Here is a 26,800-nt window from a genome sequence, read left to right as displayed (position 1 = left end):
GTGTGTCGTAAAGCTGCAGTGGATCTCATTAGTGGTTGTTCCTCGTGTACCCCGCAGGGCCACTTGATGATGACATAGTCTTCTTTTTAACCAGCTCGCGTGGCTCAGTGGTTAGCGCGCTGGCCATGTCACGCGGACACTGGGAGGTACGCGGGTTCGATTCCAGGTGTCGGCTGTGCTGTCTGGTTTTGTTTCCTGGGTTTTCCTCAGACGCTGTCATGCACATATCGGTACAGTTGCCTTAGAAGTCGTCCCAGGACGCACATTCCCCCCAGAGCGTTAGTCGTGACGTTGCCCCCTTCTGTGAGGCCGACAACGGCGACACTTTCAGCACTACCACCACCACCGTCTTCTTCTACATCGTGCGTAGGAAACCGCACACAACATATGCACCGTAATTGATTTTTTTATTGTTTACGGTCATATTTATGTGTTGAGTGGTGAGGAACTCATCCAGTGAGGGGGCGGAGGGGAACGTGCGTCTTCCAGCTGTTCACATTCGCCTTCTCCGTTGAGTGTACAATGCTAGAGTCACTAAATAAGCTACGCTTCAGAGTATCGACACTGAGCCGCCATGTTGTTTCGGATGACCTCCAGCCCCACCTCTATTTTGGCAGTAGAAATAGAAGAAGGTGAAGTTCAGCAGTGGAAGAAGACAACACTTCGAAGAGCGCTATATGGAAGGCGCTGGAGGTCATCCGAAACAACATGGCGGCTCAGTGTCGATACTCTGTAGCGTAGCTTATTTAGTGACTCTATACAATGCCAGTCACACGCAGACAATAATCAGTTTGCGGTTCAAAGCGAATGCGGTGACATGTTGCTATTTCCCATTTCGTTGTAGGTGGCTGTTACAATGCTTAATCCTACATAACAAAACTAAATATTCGAAGTCAATCAGTGAACAATAACAACAGATAAATCGCGACAACGGGATGGAATGATTCAATAAATGACTCTAATAATCTAATAAGTCATCAATAAGTCGCAACCTGATGAAGTCCAGGCTATCCACGAAAGTCTCGTCAACTTGTTTCGCTTTTAATGAAGTGCTCCGAACCGTCTTTTATTCGTTGTACTGAAGATGGACCAAAAGCCAGGAGCCAAAAAGCATCAATAATGATGACGAGCGAATAGGTGTCGAAACGTTCACGCATTTCTTTTTACGTTACGTTTTCTGTTATGCAAGTCAGTGTTTACTTCATACTATTAAAGAAATTCGTTGTACTCGCAATAAGTGGGATATGTGATATTGCTTTTTTACCGGTTCTATTGTTAAGTCAGCAATACAATCATAACATACGAGGCAACACCCACAGCTACGATTTTTTTTTTTTTCAACAAGGGAGGCATGCAGGAAGCGTTCCTGATGCTTTCTTTCTTTTTTCCCCCTCGACATATGGGATAACGGCCCATCAATTCCAGCGAATTGCTTGATGTGCATCATTGGTGCATTGATTGCTTGACGACCTTCGGCGTCGTCCTCCCTTTCATTTTTGTAACGCTGAAAAGCTCTCACCGTCCTTCGTCGTCATCAACTGTTACAGCGTTAACCCGAACCTAAACGAACGCTTGAAGAAAAAGAAGAAGAAGAACGCTGTGACACTCTTAGGATGCCCAGAGTGAACGTGCGTAACACTTGACTTAAACGGGCAATGAGATGGCATTTAACATCGCTCGACATCCCGCCTCATAGCTCCAGCGGTCCACCATGAGTCATCATGCAACATAATTTTGCTCTGCGGTGTGTTATAGCTGTGCAGTCGAATTTATCAAAAAAAGGTCGCAGAAAGCAGCCGCGGACGGCCGACACGATGCTCTCGTGACGTCGAGAAGGCTCCGTGCCTTTTCGTTTTCGTTTTTTTTTTCTTCGCAGCTCACGTGCCGCTTACACATGCTTGAGCTGTTTCGCCGTACGTCGTTGGTCACGTGAGGGGAAGAGCATACGTCATGACGTCCTCTCGCTCTCCCATGCACTGTTTTCACGAGAAGGATTTTTCAAAGGTGTGCGCAACAGAGCCCTCGCGCTCGCTCTGTATGTCACCTGTGCTCATCGTTCTTTCGCAGGAACTCATTTTATTCGTTGGAGAACACTCTGCAGCGAAAAACAAAAAAAGGATTTGGAGGTCACCTCAGTGCTCCTTTAAAGGGGCACCAAACTGCAAAACTTTCTCCTCACGGAATCAAAGATGCCGTTAACTTGACAGCGATATAAAAAGAGCGCGATTCATCCATTCCGTCTTCGTCTTTTTCCTTTTTTGTGTGTGTGTGTGATTTATGCGCGAGCGAAACTACAATTTACCCTGCCCCTCTCCTGTCCATCTAAAGAAGGGCTTCAATGCGGAGCGGCCTCCCATTGGTGTCCTCAAACGTTTTGCCCAATAATCGAGGGAGGTCGTCTGAGTGGACCAATGACAGGACGCCCCGCATTGCCGCTTTTTTGAGAAGCTGAGAAGAGAGAAACAAACCGTAAATTGACGTTCTTCAATTGCAAAACGCTGCAAAAGGACAGGGACAAGAGAAAGGAAACGCAGAGTGTGATCGTGTACTCACACCTGGTTGAGCTTTAATGGAAAACACACTTAAATATACTTTATGTGGTAAATTGCTGTTTCGCTCGCGCATAAATTAATAAAAAAAAACAACAGATGTGTAGCGTTTCTTTTCTGCGTCAAAGACAATGAAATAATATCTTTCATTCCGCGACGAGATTTTTTTTGTACATTTCTGCCCCTTTAAATCCGCTGCCTTAGTTTTACACCCAGGGCTTTCGTTTTGGGCGACGTCTCCTTCAGTAGGTTACGGCTTGTGCTTCGCGAAGCAATCAAGGTACTGATTCGAGTCAATTGAAACAGCTCAGTGTACTGAAAGTGCGAGTGCATAAGGTTAGACAGGTAGGACGATGTTGTTTTCTTCGTGGGAAGCTCTTCGACATGAGGCGCCGCTCTGATAAGACCACCCCCATGTACACTTGAACTTCCAATACCTCTCGCTGCTCAGTAAAACTTGGTGGCTAACTTTTATCATATCTCGATACAGTCCGAGTTCAACTGGATCTCGGCCGCACACGCTTGTGAAGTCCTCCAGGGAGAAATAGCTCGTACCTCCCCCCCTCCACCCAACCCCTTTACGTCATTCTAAAGCCGAGACCGGCAACGGACATGCGGTACGTTTTTCCTGGGTATGACAAGAGCTACGACATTGAGCTGTCTGAAACTTTGCGGACGGCATCTACGCGACACACAACTTGTGGCAAGTACGACTGGTCGAACTGGAGGGGGGGCACCTGAATCGGCTATACGGCAACAGAAGCCGGCACGGAGTTACCGCATCCGAACCCACCAGCGAAGAACACAACCACGGTCCGACCAATAGCCTGTCAAAAGTCGTCGCCCACTCCCGGCAAACTCATCGAGTCATCCCAAGGCTCGCTGTTGGTCGGCTTTGCAAGATACGAGGAATACAGAGGAATACAACTTTAATCTCAAAGTCAGTCGACGGCTCCAGTCTTTGGTCAATTCATCCCATGTGATCATCTCGGCTATGCCGTGTGACGATGCTCACACAAGCTGTCGCTTTTTTCACAATAATTTGTCGCGTGGTGCTGGTAGTTTTTACTGTTGGACCACCTGAAAACAAAAATGCGTTATACAAAATGCAAGCAAGTAACGAATAAGTAAATTCTTTCGCTGAAAAGGATTCGGACTTCTGTATACCACTGCACTAAACGGGACATTATGCCCGAATTTCGGGCCCTTCTAGGTAAGCGAGCAGGAAGTCCACTACATTTTACAACAGAAGTAAAATGTCACAACCTCCACTGAGAGGCACAATGCACTTTCATGAAATAGGTTGATGAAATAATGGTACGTAGCGAGATGAGGATGTTACGTAGCTTTTTTCCCCCTTATTTTACTGATCTGCGTTCAAGATATCCTCCTGCTGTATGCCTCATCACTTCCCACACTTTAAGAATCTGTAGAACGCCAGACTCCTCTGACACGTCTACCCATCTCAAGGGTGCAGCAGGTGCTATTGAAGGGTACACGGTTCATTAAAATGACAGCCCATTAGACCCGCCTTGAGCGACGACGGGAAGCACGCCATCTTCTCGTGGAACTTGCATGAATGGATGAGAATGACGTACCCACGCGTCTGCACTCAGAGAGCCAGACAAGAGGGTGGTCGTTATGTTGAGCTCCGGGGCGGAGCACTCGAAATGCGGGTTCCGGGGTATGTGTGCTGCGAAGACCCTCGGCCCACCGAAACGACGAGATTGAGTTACGTGTAAGCGCCCCATAGTAGTCACAGTGGAAGTCTCAACGAACATATCTGCTACCAACTATAGGGATTCGGATAGCGGTACTTGATTCAGTCAGCGTCTGTCTGTGTAAACTGTTGCCTGACTGACAGTGTAACGACTGCGTGGTCACGACACAATGCTCGTTGTAATGTGAAACAATAATCAATCTACCAAATACATTCAGCTTTCACGAAGCAGATGCAGCATCTGCCGGTTCTTGGTACCTGCAAGGTCTAATGCTCACTCCGTTCGTTTCACTATCTGTGATGCCTAAGGTTTCCTTTGAGGTTTCTGACAGACACTCAAGCAGATGTCGATACAAGACCCTCCTGAAGTTGGCCCACGAGTCATAATAACCTCTCTCTCCCACACTCCTTCCTAACGTCCTATCTTCGTCTGTCCACGAGTGTACGCCGCTTAAAGCCATATTTGCTTCGTGCTGCTAACACGAAAGTAAAAGAAAAATATGGACCTCAGCAAGGCCTTGCGTCCAGCGAAAGAGGAATGAACGTTGCAAAGAGCTACATTTTACAAGCTACATTCAATTCCTCGATATATTCAATCCCTTTAAAATTTACATTGCGTAATACAAATGCACTGGAGCTCCTCAAGTGCTTATTGCAGCGTCTCCTGAAGTCGCTCTTTCACAGTTACTGGGCATATTTTCTTGTGCGTCAGAAACCCTTTCTGGATGAGTTTGTCCTCCAGAGAATTCCAAGCAAAGCCCTTTGCCTAATGACGGCTAAAGGAGTCCCTTCTTTGAGGAGTATTCTTTCCCTCATGTACTGCTCGCGACACGGTTGTTTGAAATCGCCAATCAGTGGATCCGCCGCCAGCGCTTCCTTGGTTGCCCTCCGAAATGTTGTTTCAGCGTTGTATTTAAAGGTAGACCATACGGTGCACATGTTTACTGCTCAAAACGAATGGGCTTCATCTGAAGATTTAGGATGGGATAAATAGCGTGACGCTAATTTCAAACAACCGTGTCACGAGCAGTACGTACGTGTTTGCTATTGCACCTTTTGCCTCAGTGACTCAGTCGGTTGCGTGCCCGCCTGCTGATCCCAAGATTCAAACCGGTTAAGACCCGGCCGAGGACGGTGGCAACTTGGTGGAAGGGTACAAGTTGCTCAGACACGCAGTCTTCCGCGAGGGACGTTAAATGTGGTGTGCCGTGTGGCGAGATTTCGCCACACGTTAAAGAACCCTCAGGTGTGCAAAATTAATCCACAGACCCGACCGCTGTGGCGTCGCTCATAATCCCAGTTGTCTCGCGACTTAAAGACCCGAATTATTATTGCTTCTTTTGTTGTAGCTACCTCTACCGCAGTTGCTTTAATGAGTACTAGCTTTATGCGCTGCCACCTTTCGTAAATTTGAGCTGCATCCCTGTTTCGAAGACTCAAAAACTTCTAACTTCTACTAGGACGAATCCGGGACGTGTTCTGTAAACCGTGTGCGTAGTTGAGGACTTTTTTTCCTGCGTGTTGAGGAGCCTTTCATACAAGAGCCTTCTATTGTCTGAATGATGAAAGGCTCTGGACTGTGTGCATCACCTACAATTGCACACGAGTAATATTTCAGAAAAAAGTCTTGAAAATCATCGTTGAAGCTGTCATATTTCCGAGCACCTGTTTCGCATTTTCGCGTGTTACAAAGCGGAGCATGACTTGTCGTCCTGGTTGTGGACATTATATTAACATATCATAATCACGTTATGTTATTGATTGGCAGACCACTTCGGATGCCTTTTCTTGACACAATGTTATGTGAAACTTTCAACGATATAATGTTTTTTTTATGCCTTAGACTAGCACCTATTCTTCAAATCATTTTCAGGTTACTAGTAGATTATTATGGTAAAATCAATTGTTGGAAAATGCCTTATGTCGTGCCAATACAGTGCACGTTGATTTTATAGCATCGAAACCGTTATACCTTGCTGGGGCTCGGTTCGGATTAGTGCATATCGATTCAGTACAGGTTTGGGTTTAGAGCACAAAAAATAAAGGTTCGAACCAATTTGAACCGGTTCAGAGCGGTTCAATGAAGCTGAAAATTTACAGACATTGCAAGCAAACGTGATTTTTGCTGGGTTCAGTACACAAAATAGAACATTCGCTCACTGTAGTGTGATTTCATAATGCTCTTCAAGTAAGTTACACTACAAAAGTGAAAGGGGCGACTGTGTTACAGGGTGGAAATAGCACGTCGTATTCTGTTTGGAGTCGAGCTCAGAAGCGAATTTTCCAATTGCCTGAAGCACGAACGGCAACATTTCATGAACGATAGGAATACTACTGATCAGTGCAAAACTACGACGAAATGCAGATGGATTTTTTTCCATGTGCATAAAAAAAAAAAAAAAAAGTGGCTCTAACCTGCCGCTTGAAGAGGCCCCAAATTTGGCATGCTGTAAGGAAATCAGCACCACATTCTACCCTCGTTCATGTGCGTTTCAGCTCGCTTTGTGAAAGTCTGTGTCTTGAAATAAGGTTTTCGAACCGTAGTGGAACCATCGGAAGTCAACTACATGATTTGCGGTATAAATACTGGGGGCTGGCTTGCTGAAGCAAACATTTTACCTGAACCGTTTCGGAAACTAGTAATCGCTTCAAATTGTTTCGGTTCAGGGCCGGTTTGGTTCAGCTCTAGAAAAATAATATCGGTTCAGCGAAAAATAACTGCTTTTAGCGGCTTTCGGTTCGGGTTCAGCTGCGGTCCCGATCCCCGCTCATCGCATGTATTGTGACTGATGATGTATGTCGTTCATTAACTGTACAATGCAAGAAGGAAGCCACTGAAAAGGTTAGCCAGCAGCGGGACTCGAATCCACGTCTTCTTGATTGCCGGTCCGGGGCCTTCCAAGGGCGCGTCATTTGAAGGGACAAACCACATCCATTCACTCACTCATTCCACTTTCACTCTTACATGTTTTCTCACTCACTCACACACACATTCATACGACGGGGTGACGCAAGCGGCCTCTGTGGAACACCATGGAAATTGATGTTCTGGACCTGTGGCCACCCCTGGACCGGCAATCCAGAAGATGTGGGTTCGGGTCCTGCAGCTGCATGGGTAACCTTTTCAGTGACTTCCTTCTTTCATTGTTCTTAGGCACTTTGAGGCTTTCTGTCTTGTTCTCTCTTCTGTGTTCCAGCCTCAGAACATAAATTTCCTTCGTGCCTAACTGTACGTGCCCCTTTCAGTTCTTACTTTAGACTGTGAAGCTTCTGCCGTTAATGTATAGGGAAAGGGACGGAAGTTACCATTATACTTACGTAGTTATTTGATGTCAAATACTCCAATACTGTGTTCGTGTACTGTGATGTCAAATACTGTGTTCGTGTTGGCATGCAACGTGATCACATCTTCATACTTTCCTATTCCTTTTCTCTTCCTGAGGCTACGAACCGCAGCTGGTCAGAAAAGGCAGTTCTGCATAACGCGTATGCAAAGATTCCGCCATGGTTTTCCCCAGTAAGTTCACATATGCAAAGCTAAAACTCATCCCCTGTTCCCGTCAGCCGCTCCCACACTTTCTCGAATACACATTCGTGCTTCCCCTCTGAGTTTTCCTTCCAGGTTCAGGATGCTTTAACTGATGTACCTTCTCCGAAGGGCTTTGACGTTTGAAGTATGGTTGGCCGCGGAATAAGATTGCGAAGTGTGCTCCATGAACTTTCGCATTCGTCCCCGACTGCTTTGTTCGACTGCGGCGTTAGTAATCATGTATACATTGTAGACGTATCCCACTATTCCATCGAAATATTTGCCTTTTGCTTTCAATCGCGTCAGGGTCATGCTGTGTAGGTATATCACAAAATGTTGTGATGGCTTTGTCAGACGTGCAGATCGCAAAGACTGTGCTAAGGGAAGTCGCTCAGGTGAACACGGCGCCTGCAGTAGCATTGCCTCAGGACTCGGCGACGAAATGACGAAAAAAGAAAGCACAGAGTATGAGCGAAAACGGGGAAAGTATCTAACTATGACGAGTATAACTGAATCCAGACAAAAGTAGATACTGGGGATGTCCCGTTAAGGAAAACGGAAGGTACTCTCTAAATTGTGTTGTAAGGCCTTTTCAAAACGTGTGATATACCATAAAGACGACTTGGTATTGAGCGTATCCATGGTTCCTTCGAGTACCGTTTCATTACAGCGGATATATGGTGATAACTAAACACCATCATTAATCTCAATGTGAAATCTAAAATGTTAATTTAATTTTTTGAAAAAGAAACTTTAGAAATTTCAAAAATTATCATTTTAAATTTCTTGCATAACGTTTTGTTTCATTCCGTCATTTTTCTCATTTCAATTGCCCTGAAAAAGCAGAGCGGCGAACTTGCGCTGCTTGTAACTAAAATCTGAGGAAATGTCGGGAACGACGTAAGAAAGTACGCATTGTGTTTTATAATTATTCACATTATTATTGTTATGCGCATTATCCTATTAACTCCAATTCACTATGTATTTTCCTTGCGAACTGAGCATTATAACTATAGAGAACAATGTGATATGGGAAGCATGTTGAAAACCCCGAGGGCAATGGACACGACAAAAACGACATAGAGTGCACAAGGTCTCAAAGACAGCTGAATACACACAATAAACCTTTCAGCTGTGCTTGAGACCTTGTGTGCTGTATGCCTCTCTTTTTTCGTGTCCCTAGTCTCGGGGTTTTCAATATGTATCAGTATCACCAGCTAACTTGCTTCCTAGTCATGCTTTCACTGTCAGAAAGGAAATTTTGGTTCATGTGATGATTGCTACCCGCTTTTTTTTTTTTTCTTTTATGTACTGAAGTTTCTCATCCATTACGTTCACTGTACTCCTCAACACGTTGCATCAATGTCCGTATGATAACCACAAAAGGGCGATAATTCTTATGCTTGTGCTCATCCGCACTTTCCGGATCTTGTCATGAGTACTTTATTCGATTGTGTTAGTTGGAAACATTAACGCGAATGTGAGTTCATTCTCCTCAGCTCTAATCCGCCATCTCAGTACAAATACAGCATCAAGCGTGATGCGCTACACCACAGTGTATTTTCCTCCCAGACTATATCACGCCGCACCCAGCGCATTCTTCCTGATTTTGAGGCTGAGTTCGAGTACGTAAATGAAATAAAAACATAGGCAAAAGTAGAGAAGAGATCTACAAAATTGTATAGAAAGAAAAGGAACTAAACGACCGTTTGCGATAGCGCCAGGGGCAACGTCCCCGGGGAGACAGAATACACGTTTTGAAAAACTATACCCTTCCAGTTCACGATAGCATTCAGGAACACCGCTGACAACTCAGTTCACCTTTTTGTTATTTCCCGTTCCTTGCCCGACGCGAAAGAAAGAGCCAAGCCAAGCCAAGCCAAGATGAAAAGCTTCCGGATTCTTTGTGTCACTGGAAGCTTTCTCAATGCATCTAGCTCTAGCTACGCGCACACACTGGGCGACTCGCTGCGCTGGTCCGAGAGAAATGTCCCTTTATTTTTCTCCTGTCACTATAGCGTTCGTTTAAGCTCCCACCTGCCGTCACCGTGTAATGTCGGTTCTGGATTTGACAGTAATTAAATCGCGTCTCAATGTAAGGGGGAAAACGGGGACAGATTATGTCGTCTTCGGCACTGATAAGCCATGTTTTGAAGTTTCATTCAAGCGGGTTTTTATTCTAGTTAAATAACGTTTGCTGCTGAGAGCGGTTTCAAACAGATACGTTCGTGTAAGAACGATGTACAGGGTGGGTGCAGATAAAGTAGCCCCACATTTCCGGACATAGCGCGTTCCCTGCGTACCGTACGAACATCCGGCGGCGCACGACAGTGCATTTATGCGATGCAAACCGAGAAAAAAAAAATCGTGGTAACTAGACTTTGCGCAACAAAATCGTTAGCAACGCGAACTTCGTTCCGTGTATATCCAATGGGACATGGCAGTGTAGCACAGTTGCATCGCCGTACCGCTGGGGGTGCCACTCACTCACAAACAAAACGAGATCCGATACACTTAGCTGTAGCTAGACGCAACTGTGCCGTCTCCGCCATATTGACCTTTGCATAGGAAAATCGGGATGCACGGAAGGCAACGTTTGTATGGATAACGTTTTTGTTACGTGGAGTTTTGTTACTACGATTTTTTTTTTCATTTTCATCGACTAAATGCGTCATCCCGCGCCACCGGAAGTTCATGCGGTACGCAGGGAACGCCATTGGTGCATAAATGGGGGGCTACTTTATCTGCACCCACCCTGCACTTGACGTGAGCTGTGCTGCCCAGTGCCGATGTGAACCTGCTTTTCACAGGACAGGCTGTAAGGTCGAAGTTCGTCCGTTCGTGTCAGGGCCGTTACGTATCCATTGTTGTCGAGTTCGTTTTAGACTGACACGTGAAAGGTGTACCAGAGCGGCACAGAGAAAAGGTGCATTAATATAGAGTAACACGGTGAGTCGTCTAGCTTCTACTTTATGATGACGCTTCTGAAAAGGTACCGCATTTATTAACCTTCCGCTATTTTTGTCTTAGCACGCTCGCTAGTGGGGCTCAGTACCGGATAGCTAGTACCGGATTTCTAGACAATGATTGATCTGGAATGCGTGGTCTGAATGGCACGTCTCGCCTTGTTGCGCCTGATTGCGCCATTTTCAACAGCGGAAGGAAACCAATGTTGAGGATTGATGTTTCGTCGTCAGTGGTATTGATGTGGAAGAGCTCTGTAATCATCAACAAAAGAACCCGTACCACAGAAGCTAGAATTACGAAATTTTGCGGCACTTGTGATTGTGAATAAACGATTACATCTGTTTCTTTCTTTTTTTTTTTTTTTTGATTTTGTGAGAGAGCGCGCGAGAGAGAACAAATAATCAAGCATCCAGCGCGCATGCCGTAATGCAAAGGATGCCTAACCGGCAAGGCTATTAGAAGGGCCTTCGAATCGCACACGAGGCACTTCCACCATCGTGTGTCGGAGGTCTCCAGCGCACGTCAAAAGAACCCCAGGGAGTCGAAATTATCCGCAGTTCTACCATGCGGCACGTGCAACATGTCGCCATGATATAGGCAGACAAACCTTACGTGTGACATCACGGCATCATTATTATTATTATGAAGTTTCAGTTACTTCGTTACGCAGAACAAGATTGACATGGGAGGTTTCAAGCAACTTACGACTGCTGTCTGGGGAAAGTACATATTTCATCGGACTTCTTCACCTCCTTGCGCCTACCTATTGAATGAAATAGCGATTGTAGAGACGGTAATATAATAGCCGAGAGTAACAAATAATAGTTGTTCAAGCTAAGTGTATTCTATATTCCAGTATTCTTCGTTCATCTTTTTAGTGCTATCTATTTTTGTTGCGGGTCATTTTTATTCGTTGAACACGTTCCCTACATTTTAACGCAAGTGCAAAATGTGGGCAAGTTTTATTTTCCAAGACAGAAATTTTAATTCTACAGCGTTTACCACTGTCGATATATCTCTGTCTGTCTCTCACGAACTTTTATCAAATCAAGGGTCTTCTACTATGTGCACATAGATGATTCCTTTGGGGCGAGGAACGAAACCTACCGCAGTGCGTGAGGAAATCAGGGACGAAACGCTGGGCTTTGTGCGGATTTACGAACATGTTTCAATAAGAGTGTGAGAACACACGTGTGTTGGGACTTCAAGCCATCCATGCTCACAAAAGGATAAGTCAGGAAAATGTGTTGCTTTATGGTCAAAACGATGCAGCACAACAACGAGGACCAGAAGGATCAGAAAAGCTAAAAAATGTATGCTCAAAAATCAAACAAGCTCAGAAATGCTCAATTGCTTTATGGTTTTTGATAACCACTAGCGTAAATGACTTAAAACTGTGCAGTTTCTAAGCATTCGAACTGTTCCAAATTTCTCCCAAGCCTATTTTTCGTGCATGCGTAATATGTGCCCATTAAACAGGCTCAAAATTCACGGTCGTATCCAGACATTGGTGGTGGTTTTCCCCTTGCCTTGTGAAGTAGCAGGCGGCACGTGACGATTCGTGGTGCCCTCTTTTTTTTTTTTCTGATTTCTTTCTTTTCTTTCATAATACGTTAACTGGACAAGCAGCCGCAACAGTATTCGTGTTGCCTTCTTCCTAACGAACATTTCCCGTAAGTGTCTCCCAGGCAATCACGCGCAGGCGAAGATGTCGCAACGCTTTCCTTTCTTCCTCCAATGTCATCATCCCAAAGGGCATTCTAATCATGCATGTAGCGTGGTGTTAATGAGTTCTCTTGTTTGTCAACGAAATGGACGATGTAGAGCGATGAATTCGTAAACATTGATTTTATTAACTGTCCGCTCTGGACCTGCTGCATCGAAAGAGAAAAGCAAGGGAGTGATTATTCTATTAGTACTCGGTTGAGTCATTATTCGCTGCTTTCAGCGCTAACAAGGAAACATGCTTCACAGGTAGCATGCTCCTTGGATGAGGAGACTTCTTGAGTCTTCTTGAGCGAAGCGATTGTGTAAGTTTGTGTCTCCTAATTTGTGTGCATAGAAACAGGCGCCGAAGGACGAAGTGTTGCAACGGGCAAAGTTAGTAATTTCATTAATTAGCGTTGCGCTTTTATTCGCACGTGGCGTCGAGTTGATGAATGCCTCTGCAATGCAGCGGGACTGGCAGGCGTTAGGTCTCGCAAGCGAGCACGACATCACTAGCTCCATCAGCACCACAACCATGAATCAGATGGTCACTGTTCCGTGTTCCCGTTAGTATAAGTTCTCTGGTGTGCATCTAGTACCATACGTCCAGTTGGACAGATTAGAAACTTTGAATGTTTAAAGGAAAAACGAAAAATATGGAGACGTGAGTTTTGACAAAGTCGGGACGGGCTTCTCCATGAAACATCAATAGAAAAAAGTAGAAGAGCAACGCAAAAACCCAGCTAAAGGACTGAAACAAATGTAACCCGAGATGTCTAAGCTACATAACAAAAAACAAACAGGGGCCTACTAATGAGTGAGTTCAGTTAACGAGATCATAGTTCAAAAACACCGTACGACATATGCAGCAATGGCCCTCAGTCCACATACTGTACAATGTACATTCACCTTAGACCGGTAGCCGAGACACGTAGCGACGCAAGAGGGTGCAGAGTAGACCACGCGATTTCAGCAGGCATTTAATAAGGTAATGAATTAATTTTATCTAATTAGTTGTCCATTTGTTACATATGCTGTCCTATGCAGGGATTCCGCCTGGCCGCATAACCTGACTACCAAGATGGGACAGCGCTGCTCTCACTACTTCTTTACAACAAAAACATTTGTTTTGACTAAAAAAAACGCCCTATACATTATGAACACAAAGATATTAACGTGACCTCAGTGACTATGTAGTCGGGTATTCTGCAAACCGATGATTTGATGACATGGTGTACTATCCGTTGGCACAGACCACAACAGCCATAATGTACGAGGCGCCAATACTGCATCAAAGCGTCGTCTATACGCACCGAAGCCGCGAATGACACATTTTTCTCATTCGGCGTACTTAGGGCTTAAGTCCGCGTACCTGGAGGCTACATACGTCTTAGACATGAGCGTTCCATATGATGAACAAACCAGCCCTAGTTCTACGTGCATAATCCCGTGTCGATAATTCCCCTTGTGCGATTTGCCAGAGCTTTCGTGTCCAATATTAAATCCCATTTTGCACGACGAAGAGCTATGTAATACCTATTGTTGTAGTAGCGAAAGAAAGGCTGTTTGTTTGGCCACATACTGCGCGCGCCGCAGGGTAGGACTGCGGATGATTCGGACCACCTGGAGTTCCCTAATGCGCAGCGGAAATCTCCGACACGCGGTGCTGGAAGCACTGGATAAGCACGTTATGTCCTTTGCGGGGTACAACGTGGATGCGGGGTATGGAGGGCGACTGCACAATGAATGAGCACGGGGCCCGCTTGCACGATCGTTGAGGCGGTCCCTCAGTGCCGCCCTCAGTAGCTTTGACAGTGCCTTAGGCACGAGCAGGGCGAAGGACTGTAGCGCTGCCAGAAGCGGTAGCGAAGCTGCGGAGGACACCACTGAGGAACCCACTCAACGTTCATGAATGCGAGGGCAGTAAAATTTGTGCAGCGTGACGTGGTCAAGCATTACGACTAGTCCCATCCTCCAGGATGAGGGGAGTTTTTCAATATTTTTTTTTGTAAATAAGAAGAACTCATTTAATAAAAAAATAGTCTAGAATGCGCATGCGTTTTTATGGACCGAAGCCTGGGAACATGTAATCTCTCTAGCGTTCCTAGATTTTCTTCATCGTCTTCTTCGCTACCCAAACGTATCTATATATATCTCTCTTTCGCGAAAATCTCCGAGACAAAATGTGGAGCTATATCGGAGCGGACCTCTGTGGCCCCTGGTTGGCTTTGTTCGCTTTTCGTTCGAGACACGCCCGGTGGCAAGAGGTTCCTGATGACTCTGGTGTAGTTTTGTATCGGAACCACTCGGATTTAAAATTTAATGAAGAGCATTTGAAAGGTAAATATTGCATACAAGCTAACGGAGGTCGAATACCGAATCGAAAAACTTAACAATTATAAAATTGTGTGGTCTGTACCCTTTTCATGTGAATTTGTATAACACCATTATGAAGCACTTCTGGTGCAGCAGGCACACAGCCTTTGTAAGTTCAACGGATGTGGAGGCCGCCATGTTGTGCGTGGTTAGGCCCATTTATGGCCCATGGGGTGAGGTCTCCCAGCGCTCGCGCTAGGCGGTGCCGGCATCAGACTGTGCCGCTGAAGTGTCTTTGCCTCCTCAGTAAACATGGCGGATCGTCTTGAACAATAAAAGTTACTTTTATATGTTTCGCACAACATACGACGTTCGTCCTTGTTTCGCTTTCTTCATTACTTGTTCTTGTTTCAGGTAAAATTATTTCTTTTTTTGTTTGTTTATTTTCTTTCGTTAAAAACAGGAGACGGTAGTCTCGATACCAGACTACATTCTGAATTGCTTTAGATGCAGGGCAGGAAGGAGAATCTTAACAATCTCTGAGGTGAGAAGGGCCCGAGTTATTTCTGGATTCCAAACGTTAGAATGAGTCGGGTAGGCACTCCTTACGGAGCACGAACCATTATTCTGTACGCATTGTTCGTTTTCGCATGTATTTTAATGTTGATTTTGTGAGTGGCCCCTCAATGAGGTCACACAGTTAGCCGTTTTCCCATTAGATTTCTTAAACCCTCCTCTACACTTCTTCCTCGTCGGACATCATGTGACGCAGTAGCACTCCAACATACGCTCCCATTTCCACGGCGAATTTTGCTCAGTGTCTGTAGCTCGGTATTCCAGCGTGTAGCTCTTCGCATAGTCCTTAGACGTGAAACGCTCCGAAGCAAGGCGGTAATGACTCATGAAACCCACGCTTGTCGGTGTGTGTAAGTGATTATACGAGGCTTTACAGGGCGATTATACGAGGTGAAATCTGGCGTTGAGTTTCGAAAGTCTTCAGGTGCCGCACTTCAAGTCGTCTTAGCTTCCCTCTGATTTTCTTCGGCTATCGATCGCCGAGGAAGGGAGCTCGAGAGGAATGACTGTAGAACGCTTTCGACGTGAGCTTCCTCGTTTTATAACGCTGCACCGTGGTCTACGGATGTACTGTGCTTTGTGCAAAAACGATCGGTTCCCCGCACTAAATCGTCGCGTGGGGAGGTTCCAGTCTCAAGTGTACCTGAAATGTGCGCTCTCTGCGTTGTAGATACATGGGATGCGCCGTATCACGCTCAGAATAGGCGGTCCAATAGGTGGGCACTGTTCTCATGTTATGGGCTGCTTCATCTCTTTATGGAAACGAAAACGAGGTTGATGTCAATAAAACTCCGGTGTTGTGTTCATATCGTTTGTAGTTTGAAATCTATTTACATGAGAGTTGGAGGGTTGCAAAAATCATAGAGGGAATAGTTCGGCCGTATACCGTGAGGAATTTTACACACTCAGGTAGATTCGATGTACATGTTCTACGTGCATCTACGTGCATCATAAGTTATAGCACACTCATTTTGAGTGGACATCCGCGCTATAACCTGCGTTTTCTGTCAATTTCGCACCTTTGAAGCGCTAAGATTTCACCTGTATTCACTGCCTAATGTGTTGTTTGGACATTCTTTTTAACATATTGCGTTCCATATTTCCAGGTGAAGGTTGGGGCACCACTCAGTTTGACTTCCATCTGAATCCTCGGAGGTAAGTTTTTCTCACGTTTCGTTGTGAAGGCGTAGCCCAAATATATTGCACAAGCTGTACCGCACACGTACGCGTTGCAAAAATATGCTGTCTTCAGCTGCATTAGATCGCACTCTGAGTACCGCTAAATTTAAAACTTTGTTGCGACCAAAACGTTTTCGGAAGACTTGTCTGACGCATATGTCATCAAGGCATACGACATGTCTACTTAATTGTTTGAATAACTAAGAATAGCTCTGGATAAATCAGAAGGTAACAGGCAGTAAGCCACTATAATTTTCCGGGTTTTAAGGTACTGACAGAAACTGCTACAGTGGGGTCAGCTGTAGTTCCTTCAGATGTGTGTTTCGTGAACTGCCTCGAAAATATATGACCGACGTTTCGATCCAGGATCCTGGAGCGTATGCAGTTGAACCCTCACCAAGTAGCCAGCTACATCACAGCCAGTTCGCCCTTTTCTGTGCACACGGAAAAAAGAAAAGTGCAGGCCGCTCGTCTACACAACTTCTCCTCCAGGAGAATGTCGTTTACAATACACCAGCGACAAATAACTGCGTTTCCTTTTCTTGAGGTGAAATAAGAATTCAGAGAGCGGAGGAAGCAATAAAATATATCCCGAAGGACACGCGAGCTGATGGATTATATGTTATTATTTCTCTGGTTCTTGTTTTCGCGTGATAGAGTTTTGCGTGGAGCACGTTCTCTTTACTGAGAATAAACAATTCCCGTTCGTTCGTTCGTTCTTTCTCGAGACGTCTCTGTTGTGTTAGCCGGAAATGTAAGCTCTTGGAGACGTGCATTATTATGTCTCTCCGGCATGAAATTCTACGCGGTGGAAAATGCTGTTGAGCGGATGCTGTTAGAAAATGTAGGGAGGGAATGACATCTAGTTAGTTTTCCCTTTTATTCCCTGTACAAATAACATGTTCGCTGAACTAACATAACGCAAATTACATCGAATTCACGTTCTTAGTGTAAGTACGCTGTGAATCAAGTCGTCGATTTAGTTTAGGCTCTATTTATGAAGCCTTCTCAGTATGTGAACTTTAAGTCCATACTTACGTGTTGGTTCGAATCTTACCACAGGCAGCACTATCTGAGATGTGCTCTGCGTTTGTAGGTAGAGTTTTCAGTAGGATGCGCAGTTCCCCCACTACAGTCGGCATATGACGCTTATCAGTCTCTCCCCAATCTCCCACTCAACCTGTCCTAAAAACAGGGGCTTTATTTCCTTTAAAAGTACGTCCTTGGAGGGTGCGCTCGGCGGCTGGTTTGTCGTATATCGGACGTGTCTCTAAATCAACCCACTTTGGGGTCCTTGCAGTTGAGGGGTCGGACCCACTGGGACCTTTCGTCGCCGTTGGCTCTGCCTGAGGTGCGGCATCGCTAGGTCTATCTTTCTCCCTTAGTGATAAGTTGATATAAGTAAATTCATTCATTTACGTTTTTTTTTCCTTGGCTCTGGGACACGTATACGTGGGACAGAGTCGCGCGGATAGTTTTATCCTTCCGTTTTTCCTCTGCAAGCTTTTATCTGCACCAATAGATCTTCTTCACAACTGCTTATGAACGCATGCGCTGCAGCACAGACAACCTTGGGTACGCCTTGGACGGTTATCTCCGTGTTCAATAGATCTCCCTGGTTGGGGACGACCGCCATGGGGACCAGTGGGGACACCACGTGTACTCGTCGGTCCGACTCCACAATCGGTTTTGTTCCATTTTTGCTGCCCATGGGTTTGTTTGGGAGCGCCCCGCGGGTGGTTCGCTGCCGCTGCACTTTTAAGAATTAATTTCACCACATAGCACGCTCCAGCCAACCATCATCCCGAGTGACATTGTTCTTTCCCCTGATTTGCTGAAAGTTGGGGACGTACGCCATTTTTGTGGCATTATGCAGTTCATATTTGCTACAAAAATGGCGTACGCCCCTACTACGTTTTCATCAAATCAAGTCAGAGAATTTGTCATTCGGGATGGTGGTTGGCTATGAGCGTGCTATGTGGTGAAGTTCATTTTAAAGAGTGTAGGATACGAGGCGCATGTGAAAAAGGTGCATTATATCCCACTGTAATCAGTTACCGCAGAGGGGTGAGAGCCTTTCCTCCACTCCTCTTCATTTTTCAACATTTGTACGCCGCGGATAAGGGACCTAGCGTCACTAAATAAGCTTAAAGGACACAACAACAACAATAATAAATGAAGGAGAAGTGATGATGACATCGTATGTTTCCTCGTGGTGGTCACAGGACACTACCCCACTTCACAGAGGTTAATATGAGAGGATTAATTATGGTGAACGCGAAGCGACGACTGGTCGGAGTTCTGTTTAGAGGTCTTCGAGGAGTCCAGTGGCTTGCATGAAAGCAAAACGGGAGCGAAGAGCCCGGCACTGATGCGACAACAGAGGCGAAAATATGCTGCAAAGCTGTTTACCTCAAATTGCGGTGTGTACCCAAAACATGCGGAATTCGACAGATGTTTATGAATATTCGGCGAAATGCCGCCATAATCGTGATGTAAAGTTCGGCCGTGGAGCACTCTGCCGCCCACTGCAGCTCAAGTAATACCTGACGTCACGGGCTCCTCAGCTGCTCCCGAAATGATTTGCGAAAGCGGACGCGCTCCGCTGGCGATCGCGTCAGGCGGGCAGCCCAGCGGGCTCGTAATCGTCAAAAATATGCCCATCCGTACACCGTACTCACAAAATACTGTGAGTTTTATTTCACCATAATTCTGCGTAAAGTTTACAGTTCGTTTGCTCCTTTTCTTGTAATCGCCAAATTGAGCGACTCTCTTGGGACCCGACGCTCAACTGAACATAGCGTTCGCTATCGTTATTTTTCGAGTAGGGGCGCCCCAAAAGTCACGCGATGACACGTGAAACCGTTTCCGTAGGCTGCGATTCGAAATATAGACATTGGGATTGGCCTTCGCCCGGAAGCTCGCGACGAATTATGTGGAAGTGATGCGTTTATGGCGCGTTACGCAAGGACGCAAAATCGAGCAGCGAGTCGCCGGCCATGCACAGGACGTCCCATGTTATTAGCATCTTTGCATAGCTGTATGTGCGTGCTTAATTGTGTTGCCTGGCATCATTTGTGAAGCAAATGCTTGCATGGAATACTATGCTTCGGCTGGCTTCAGACCCGCATAGCGAATGAGGACTCCTGACGGCACGGCGAATTGAATAGCGAGTATGCTCTATGCCACTCATAAAATTTTAAAACTTCAGCGCATGCGGTAGGAACTTGATTTTGTGTGCCTTATACTGTTACTTCAGTCGCTCCCATGCGGTGTCGTGGCAATTGGAGCATTTTGTTTCGGCGTATTCGACGATAAGATAGCGAACCAGAAGCGGCTCATTGCGCTCGCATAGTTAACTGCAAGCCAGAGTGTGTAGTCGTTGAAGTCATTACTGCGGACGGGACTCAGATTACAGACCTCCTCTCATTAGCTTGTTGATGTTCTGCACGCTTGCTGATCACGCCTCCATTAGAGCTGTTCCATAAAGAACTGCTCTCGAATTGCCACTGAAGAACTGCCTCATTATAACGAAGCGACGAGAGAAACATATGCATTTTAGTGCGAAATATACGTGAAGTTTCTCAAATGAGGTTTTAACGTACATACGAGGAAGCCGCTACGGTTTCTCGCCTTTCGCTCCACAATGCAATTTGCGAAGTAAATGATTATAGTCCGGCGAGCTGTTGGTGCGGAGTTATGAGCGTTAGTGAGAGCAAGCCACGAACTTTAAAAAAAAAACTTTGTTGAGCGCATTCTAAAGCAGGGGGCATAAATTGCAGGGAGCTCGCGCATGAGCGGGTTGCCATAGCATGGAACCGCATACCAAACTCTGCAACCTTACCTGAGACAAATAGCTTGCATGCACTATGGTAGGCTACTAAAATCAACTTTATAGTTTACTATAAACGAGCGACGCAGAATTAGTCTTCCGTGGTTGCTGTCTGTTCGTCGATATGTCGTGAAGAAGTATGCACGGAACGTATAGCATAAGCATTTGTACAGGGTTAGCCGAGTACCGTATTTCGTCCGCTTCGTAGAGAATACCTCCTGCACGGCATAGGCGCTGGACCTTACATCGAGGACGTATGGCGTGCGAAAAAACCGTGTCAGGAATTTTCAGTTTCCAGGATTGTTGCAGGAAATTTGAAAAGTAAAAAACAAAAAACAAAAACGTTCGTTCCTATACATTGTCAATACCCCACTTCCGCCATTTACTTGAGCTACTTCCGCCATTTACTTGATCTGACGGGAGTCTTCGGGGCTTTGCAATTAACTCTATAAGGCATATTTACTAAAAGTGGTACAAACTGCACATTATGCCTGGAAACTGGTGAAAAAACAACAACAACAACAAAAACAGCGAGTTAAATATCGTAACAAAGTTTAAGCTGCTACGAAACTACGCACGCGCGCATACACACGAGGCTTAACAGCCGGTAGGCCATCGGACATGTTGAGAGGGCTTTATTTCATTTATTATTATTTATTTATTCTTTCATTAGCGCCACTACCACCTAAATTTTCCGTTTTTTCACGGGGAACTGGGCCACGTTGCAATTCTCATATAAAATTTGAGCACCTAATACGTCTTTCTACGTATAGCTTGGCTTCCAAACACACGTTTTATTCATTTTATATTCGTTACAAACCAGGTTGTTGTGAAAACCTAAGCTTCCACTCAGAAAAAGAACGATTGGCAGCATTGCTCTATAAGACCAGCTTTAATGGACTCTGTCGAACATCGTAGAGCAGAAAAGAAAAAAGAAAAATCGAACAGTAAGCAACCGCACACAAAGACTAAGAAGCTCACGTCGTTTTCCTCATCAACTCTTAGTCCGCAAACCAAAAACCACAACACAAGTACTTTATCTTTGGGGACCCTGCACATTCAAGGTAGATCTCTTACGTGACTAATCGTAGATCCGGAAAGATTTAGAAGTTTTCAGAAGAAGACCAGAAGCTTTCATCTCTGTAATTTCAATCTAATGCATGACATGACCCATAAGTGACGTCACCTTATGACGTCATCGTACAGACCGCCAGTCGACAATATACATTATCCAGAGGTCAAAAGAGGTCGCTCACATTTATTCAGTATGTCACGGTATATTTTGCTCAGGGCTATGCTTGCAGAACTCGAAGCAGCGGTATCCATGGAAGTTATTCCAAATCTCCATCTGAATGTGTTCATGAATATTTTAAATTTTCTGCCTCACAATCTTAAGTATAAGTCACCCAAATGCCAAACTTTAGATAGCCCATTCGCGTCTACGATCTAATATGGATTGTAGACTGGGAATGCTGTTATCACATTCCTGTTCCTGTGTTGAAAACGCAACTCATACCGCCAGACGAGTCCCTTGCGTAAAATAATATACTTGTGTACGTAATACAAATACTAAATAAAAAGGACGTATGAGAAGGAGCCAGGCTTAAATATTGTGGAAAACTGCAAGCAGAGACGTGTGGCCTTGGACCGGGTAAAACCTACGCGAAACTCGAAACCATAGCGTACAATCCATCAAAGCCGCGACATCTGACACCAAGCTTCGCATAGTGCATGGGTCAGCCATGCGACGAAAGGGCCTCAGTAGGATGCAAGCATATTTCCATCCATCAGAGCTGAGCGTCATTAGTTCCTTTTCTCCCCTTGGTGCTTCAGCAGCCGCGTTTTCCGGTTATTTACCTTCACGCAGGAAGCGCTGCAAGGAGTTCTGCGCCGCAGTTAACAAGTTTTTCTCGCGGCGCGATATGGAACGGCCTCTTTTAGCTTTCCTTTTAAACCATATGATGGATGGATGGGGGAGGAGTTGGCGCTACCACAATAGCCTATCTGCTCTCACTTGTCACTTTAGCGGCTAATGCGTCTACTTCTGTGTCATGTTTGCCGTGATATCATTTCCGTTCAGCTGTTTTTGATGTTATTATTAACTACAAGTGTGTTGTTCTAGCAGCACGATGCAAGAGATAAAGTCAAAGTCGATGTCTGACAAAGAGAAGATCGCTATGCTGCACAAATGCTTAATTTATTTCTGCTGTTTCCGAATTGACCAAATGGTGGCGACAGTATGTCGCTGTCTTCACATATTTGAAATTCGGCAAAATTGAGCTCACTGTCCAGCAAATTATATTGAAAAAGGGAATGATGAGTTTTGTCTCTTTTGTCAGTTTTGTCAGTTTGCTGTGCGAAGGAAATCCCGATGTACCGAATATTCAGCACGTCCTTATAGGCTATGATCAGTACACATAGTAGACACGAAGAAGGTGGGGGGGGGGGGGGTATGTTCATTAAAAAAAAGAAAACGAAAGGTTACCCAGACAAAGAGCCGGCCCGCTATTCAAAAGAAAAAGAGAAAAAGGAAAGGAAAGAATGAATGACAAAAGAGAGGTGCATGACACTATAACCACTTGACAATGTCACATGCAATTAATGAGTCCTGAGGCTCTTAGTAAACGGAGGAGAGCGGCAATGACATCCACTGGTTGGGGTCCAGGACGGGGCCAAGGAGAGTGGCCAAGGAAAAGTCGCGAATGGTTGAAAATCCAGCGAACCGGTAAGGAAATGTGAAGTGCATCAGGACGAGAGCAGCCGATATTTCGAACAGAGACTGTTCGTCTTCTAGGAAGAAGAACAGTCTCTGTTCGAAATGTCGACGCCTCTCGTCTTGATGCACTTCCGTTCACATAGTAGAGATGAGTATTTCGGCTCAATTGATTAACATGTAGCGAACTGTGAAGCGACAAGATGAGGACTTAGGGAGACTCACTAAGAGGGTATACGTAATCGACTTCACTCGAATCGTTGGAATGTAATCGACTCGAATCGAATGTAATCGACAAACACTGGAATAAAATTAAAAAAAGAAAACAGCTACAACACTCAGTACGTAGTAAAGCTCGGCCCTGCAATAAATGATCCCGAGTGGCGAAATAGGCGCCAGAACTTAAATATACACGGTGTCCCTAAAACTGAAAATTAGGGCCTGTTGAGCAAAGTAGATGATGGAGCACAACTCTGGATAAATTACGATGGGCCATTGCACAGAGAAGGAAGGCAGTGAGCTTGGTATTATTAGAGAGTTTTCGCGCATCGTACGCTGTCACCATTGCGTACGTAAGGGAAAGCGTTGGTGGTTGTGCGCACTCGCAAATCATAAAGACAGCTTCGCGCTGCGCGCAGAACCACCCGCTATCCCTTACGTACGCGAAGGCGACAGCCTACGATGCACTAATATCCGCTTCCTACAGCAGCTCGTCCGCGATCGTTGCTCTTCAAAGGGAAATACACTTAGAAATGATAGTATACCCCTCCACTTATCACAGAAAATCTAACTCGCGCAAACCAAGAGTAACCTATTTTACTTTAATATTTTACGCTCTAATATTACGCGCTAATATTAATACGCTCCAGTATTTTACTTTACTAGAGAGTGCTGTTTTTAGCCAAACGATGGTGGTGGCGCTGGTGGTCGCGTGCTATTTCTTTGAGGTCACCTGTCAGTGTGGCTTCATGTCGCTCGGGGTGATCATGCGTTCTTTACAGACTTCAGAGGCAACTCTACCAACATTTGTCGTAGAGCGTCTGAGGAAAATCCAGGGAAAACACTCAGACAGCACATCCGGCGCCCGTATTCAAACCCGTGTCATCTCCCAGTCTCGGCGTGAAATGCCATCATCGTATCAATGAAGCTATGGCACCCGGCATCGGTAGAAGGTGAATTCAAAGCGGGGTGATGTACCAAGACGAGAGATACTCAATCGAACGAAGTAGGCAAAACAAAAACATGGGTGGTGGTGGTAATGCTGAAGGGGCTTAAAAAACATACTGTTTAATAAACGTGCATACCACCCAAAGAACGAAAATAGAATGTCCGTGCTCGCGAGTCAACGTCCTCTTCTTCCCATGGTCAACATATACCACAAAGAGACTTCTTTTTTTTTTTTTTTTTTCACTTTGGCAACATTAAAACCCATACACAACAGTAGCCGCTAAGCTACGGGAGCTGATCCAAACGATGAGCTAGAGGAAAGGGGTATAAGCATATTTGTGGCATAAAAAAGTCATTTTCCTTGAAGCTGACGTAAGGCAGTTCTGGTTGTGAGTAAGCCAGATGACCTTGCGAACCTAATCTCCTTTTGGAACTACTGTAGTTGGCTCTCTGTTTCTGCTTGCTTAATGACAACAACGGCAATTTTCGCACCGGCTATTATGATCTTGCACTTGAACATGCAATCACCTCGTGGAAAAGATGCATAATTTTGTGCTCCTCTTGAATGATTTAATTTTAGTTTTTTAAGTCATAATGGCTAATGACAATAATGCCATGTATGATGATGGGCGTATAACTACATGTTTTTCAATCGAAAATCAAAACTAGGTGGGGGCGTTTGTTCATATGTAACGTCTGACTACACTTATGAATATACAGGGTGTCCCAGAAAACGTGTCATTGAATTATAATTAAAAAACTACGCCACCTAGAATCATGCGGTCAACGGCATTTGTTCTTACTAGGTTTTTGCCAACTCCTGATGTGAATGTCATGTATCGTAAGTTTAATTATGTAAATATTTGCGAACTGAACTCGAAAATAAGCCAAGCAAAGGTCAGTTTTTTACCCCCCAATATGAAGAGCGTGCCGAATCCACTCAATTTCATGGTAATTGACAGTGATATTCACGAGCTATCCCATCGGAAAAAATAGCCAAACATCATGCTTTTCGTAGCACCAACCCATAACGCGCGACGACTTTTTGACCGCAATCGCTCGCAGTCCGACGAAAGGCGGTTCCAAACCCAGCCCACAGAGTGATAGTAGAAAAAGTAACAGTTCTTGAAAACGGGAGAGGGAAAGTGCGATCCCAGCGAAAGTCGAACGCGATAAGCCGTACCTGTGTTATCTCTTTCTGCGTTACAGGTGTTGGCTGGGTAGGGCATAATGTTCGGCTATTTTGTCTGATAGGATAGCCCCTGAATATCCCTGTCAATTATCATTAATTTGAGTAAACTAGGCACGCTCTTCACATTGGTGGGGTAAAAAAGTGACCTTTACGTGGCAAATTTCCGACTTCAGTTCGCAAAAATTTACACAATTAAACTTACGTTACACGGCATTCACATCAGGAGGTGGCAAAAACCTAGTAAGAACAAATGCCTTTGACCGCACGATTCCTAGGTGGTGTAGTTTTTTTATCACAATTCAATGACACGTTTTCTGGGACACCCTGTATAAGCGAGCTTTCAGTGTGCTCGGAAAATTTCGAACCCATTTGTTTAAGATGCAAAACTTTTCGTTTTCGGTCGTTCTGATGCCACCAACGAGCTTTTTATGTTTCTAGATACACTACTGTCCCTCATTAATGAGCACAAATATACATGGCGCTCTGAGGAGAATATTGAAACGTAAAGTGTAAACGTAAACATTGTGTGTTATTTCCCGAATCTCAGGGTTCGTTATGAAGAGAATATTGACATCTGGTCGAGCGCTACATGACAGGTTTTGCTTCCTCTCATTACTGAGTCACAGCTACTCTGCTGATCGATTTACCTACTCTTCTCATAACCAAATTACCACATAATGCCCTAGGCTTGCTGGTACACTTAATGCCGCCATCAGGGGACAGTTACTGGCAGTGAACCGGTCGGCTGAACTGATCTATAGTATGGTAGTTTAACGCGCGTTACGAAATATCGACAAGTTGAAGATCTGGGCCCAAGAAACAAGTCGTCGCAGCGCTTGCCGGCTCGTGTGAACACGATCACATTCCGTCAGAATGTGATGTGAATCCTTTATCGCTCCGGACGTTAAGCACGTCGGTGAGTTTCTGACCTACCAAGCTTTTACAACGCGTTCCCGAATGGAACCCTCAGCTGAGTCGAATGAAATTGCATCGTCAGAAAAATGCTGGAGGGGGCATTTCGTCTTCGCATTAAAGTATTGCTTGCAGTGGTCGAGGCAATGGTGCTGACGGAAACCAGTAACCGATATTAAGATCTACCGTGTAAAGCAGCGACGCAGGCGTCCCTACACTCATCCTTTCGGTTATAGTTAGCGGTGCTGCAGGTGGCAAGCAATGCATGCATCCTAAACTCGTAAAACTGTGCTGGTGCGCACGGAGTGCTTCCCGATCAGCCGCGTCGTTCCCACTAACGCCGTCGTTGTTAACAAGCGATGTGTCCTTTGCCAACAGCTGTATTGTATGTGATGATTATGTCCCGTATAATAAGTGCGAGACTCCTTGTGCTTTGACCTG

General features: G+C 45.2%; 1 protein-coding gene across 1 annotated transcript in view; it reads left to right on the top strand.

Annotated features, from left to right (window-relative positions):
* Positions 1-26,800, top strand: part of LOC135385819 (neural cell adhesion molecule 2-like) — a 598,454-nt gene that overhangs the window by 245,336 nt on the left and 326,318 nt on the right. Inside the window, exon 4 of the mRNA XM_064615351.1 lies at positions 16,471-16,519. The gene's annotated coding sequence lies outside the window, so the exon portion shown is untranslated. The remainder of the gene's footprint in view (positions 1-16,470; positions 16,520-26,800) is intronic.

Source organism: Ornithodoros turicata, chromosome 2 (assembly GCF_037126465.1).
Source record: "Ornithodoros turicata isolate Travis chromosome 2, ASM3712646v1, whole genome shotgun sequence".
In the NCBI taxonomy this organism is placed as follows: Eukaryota; Metazoa; Arthropoda; class Arachnida; order Ixodida; family Argasidae; genus Ornithodoros; species Ornithodoros turicata.
This window is presented reverse-complemented; position numbering and strand designations above follow the sequence as displayed.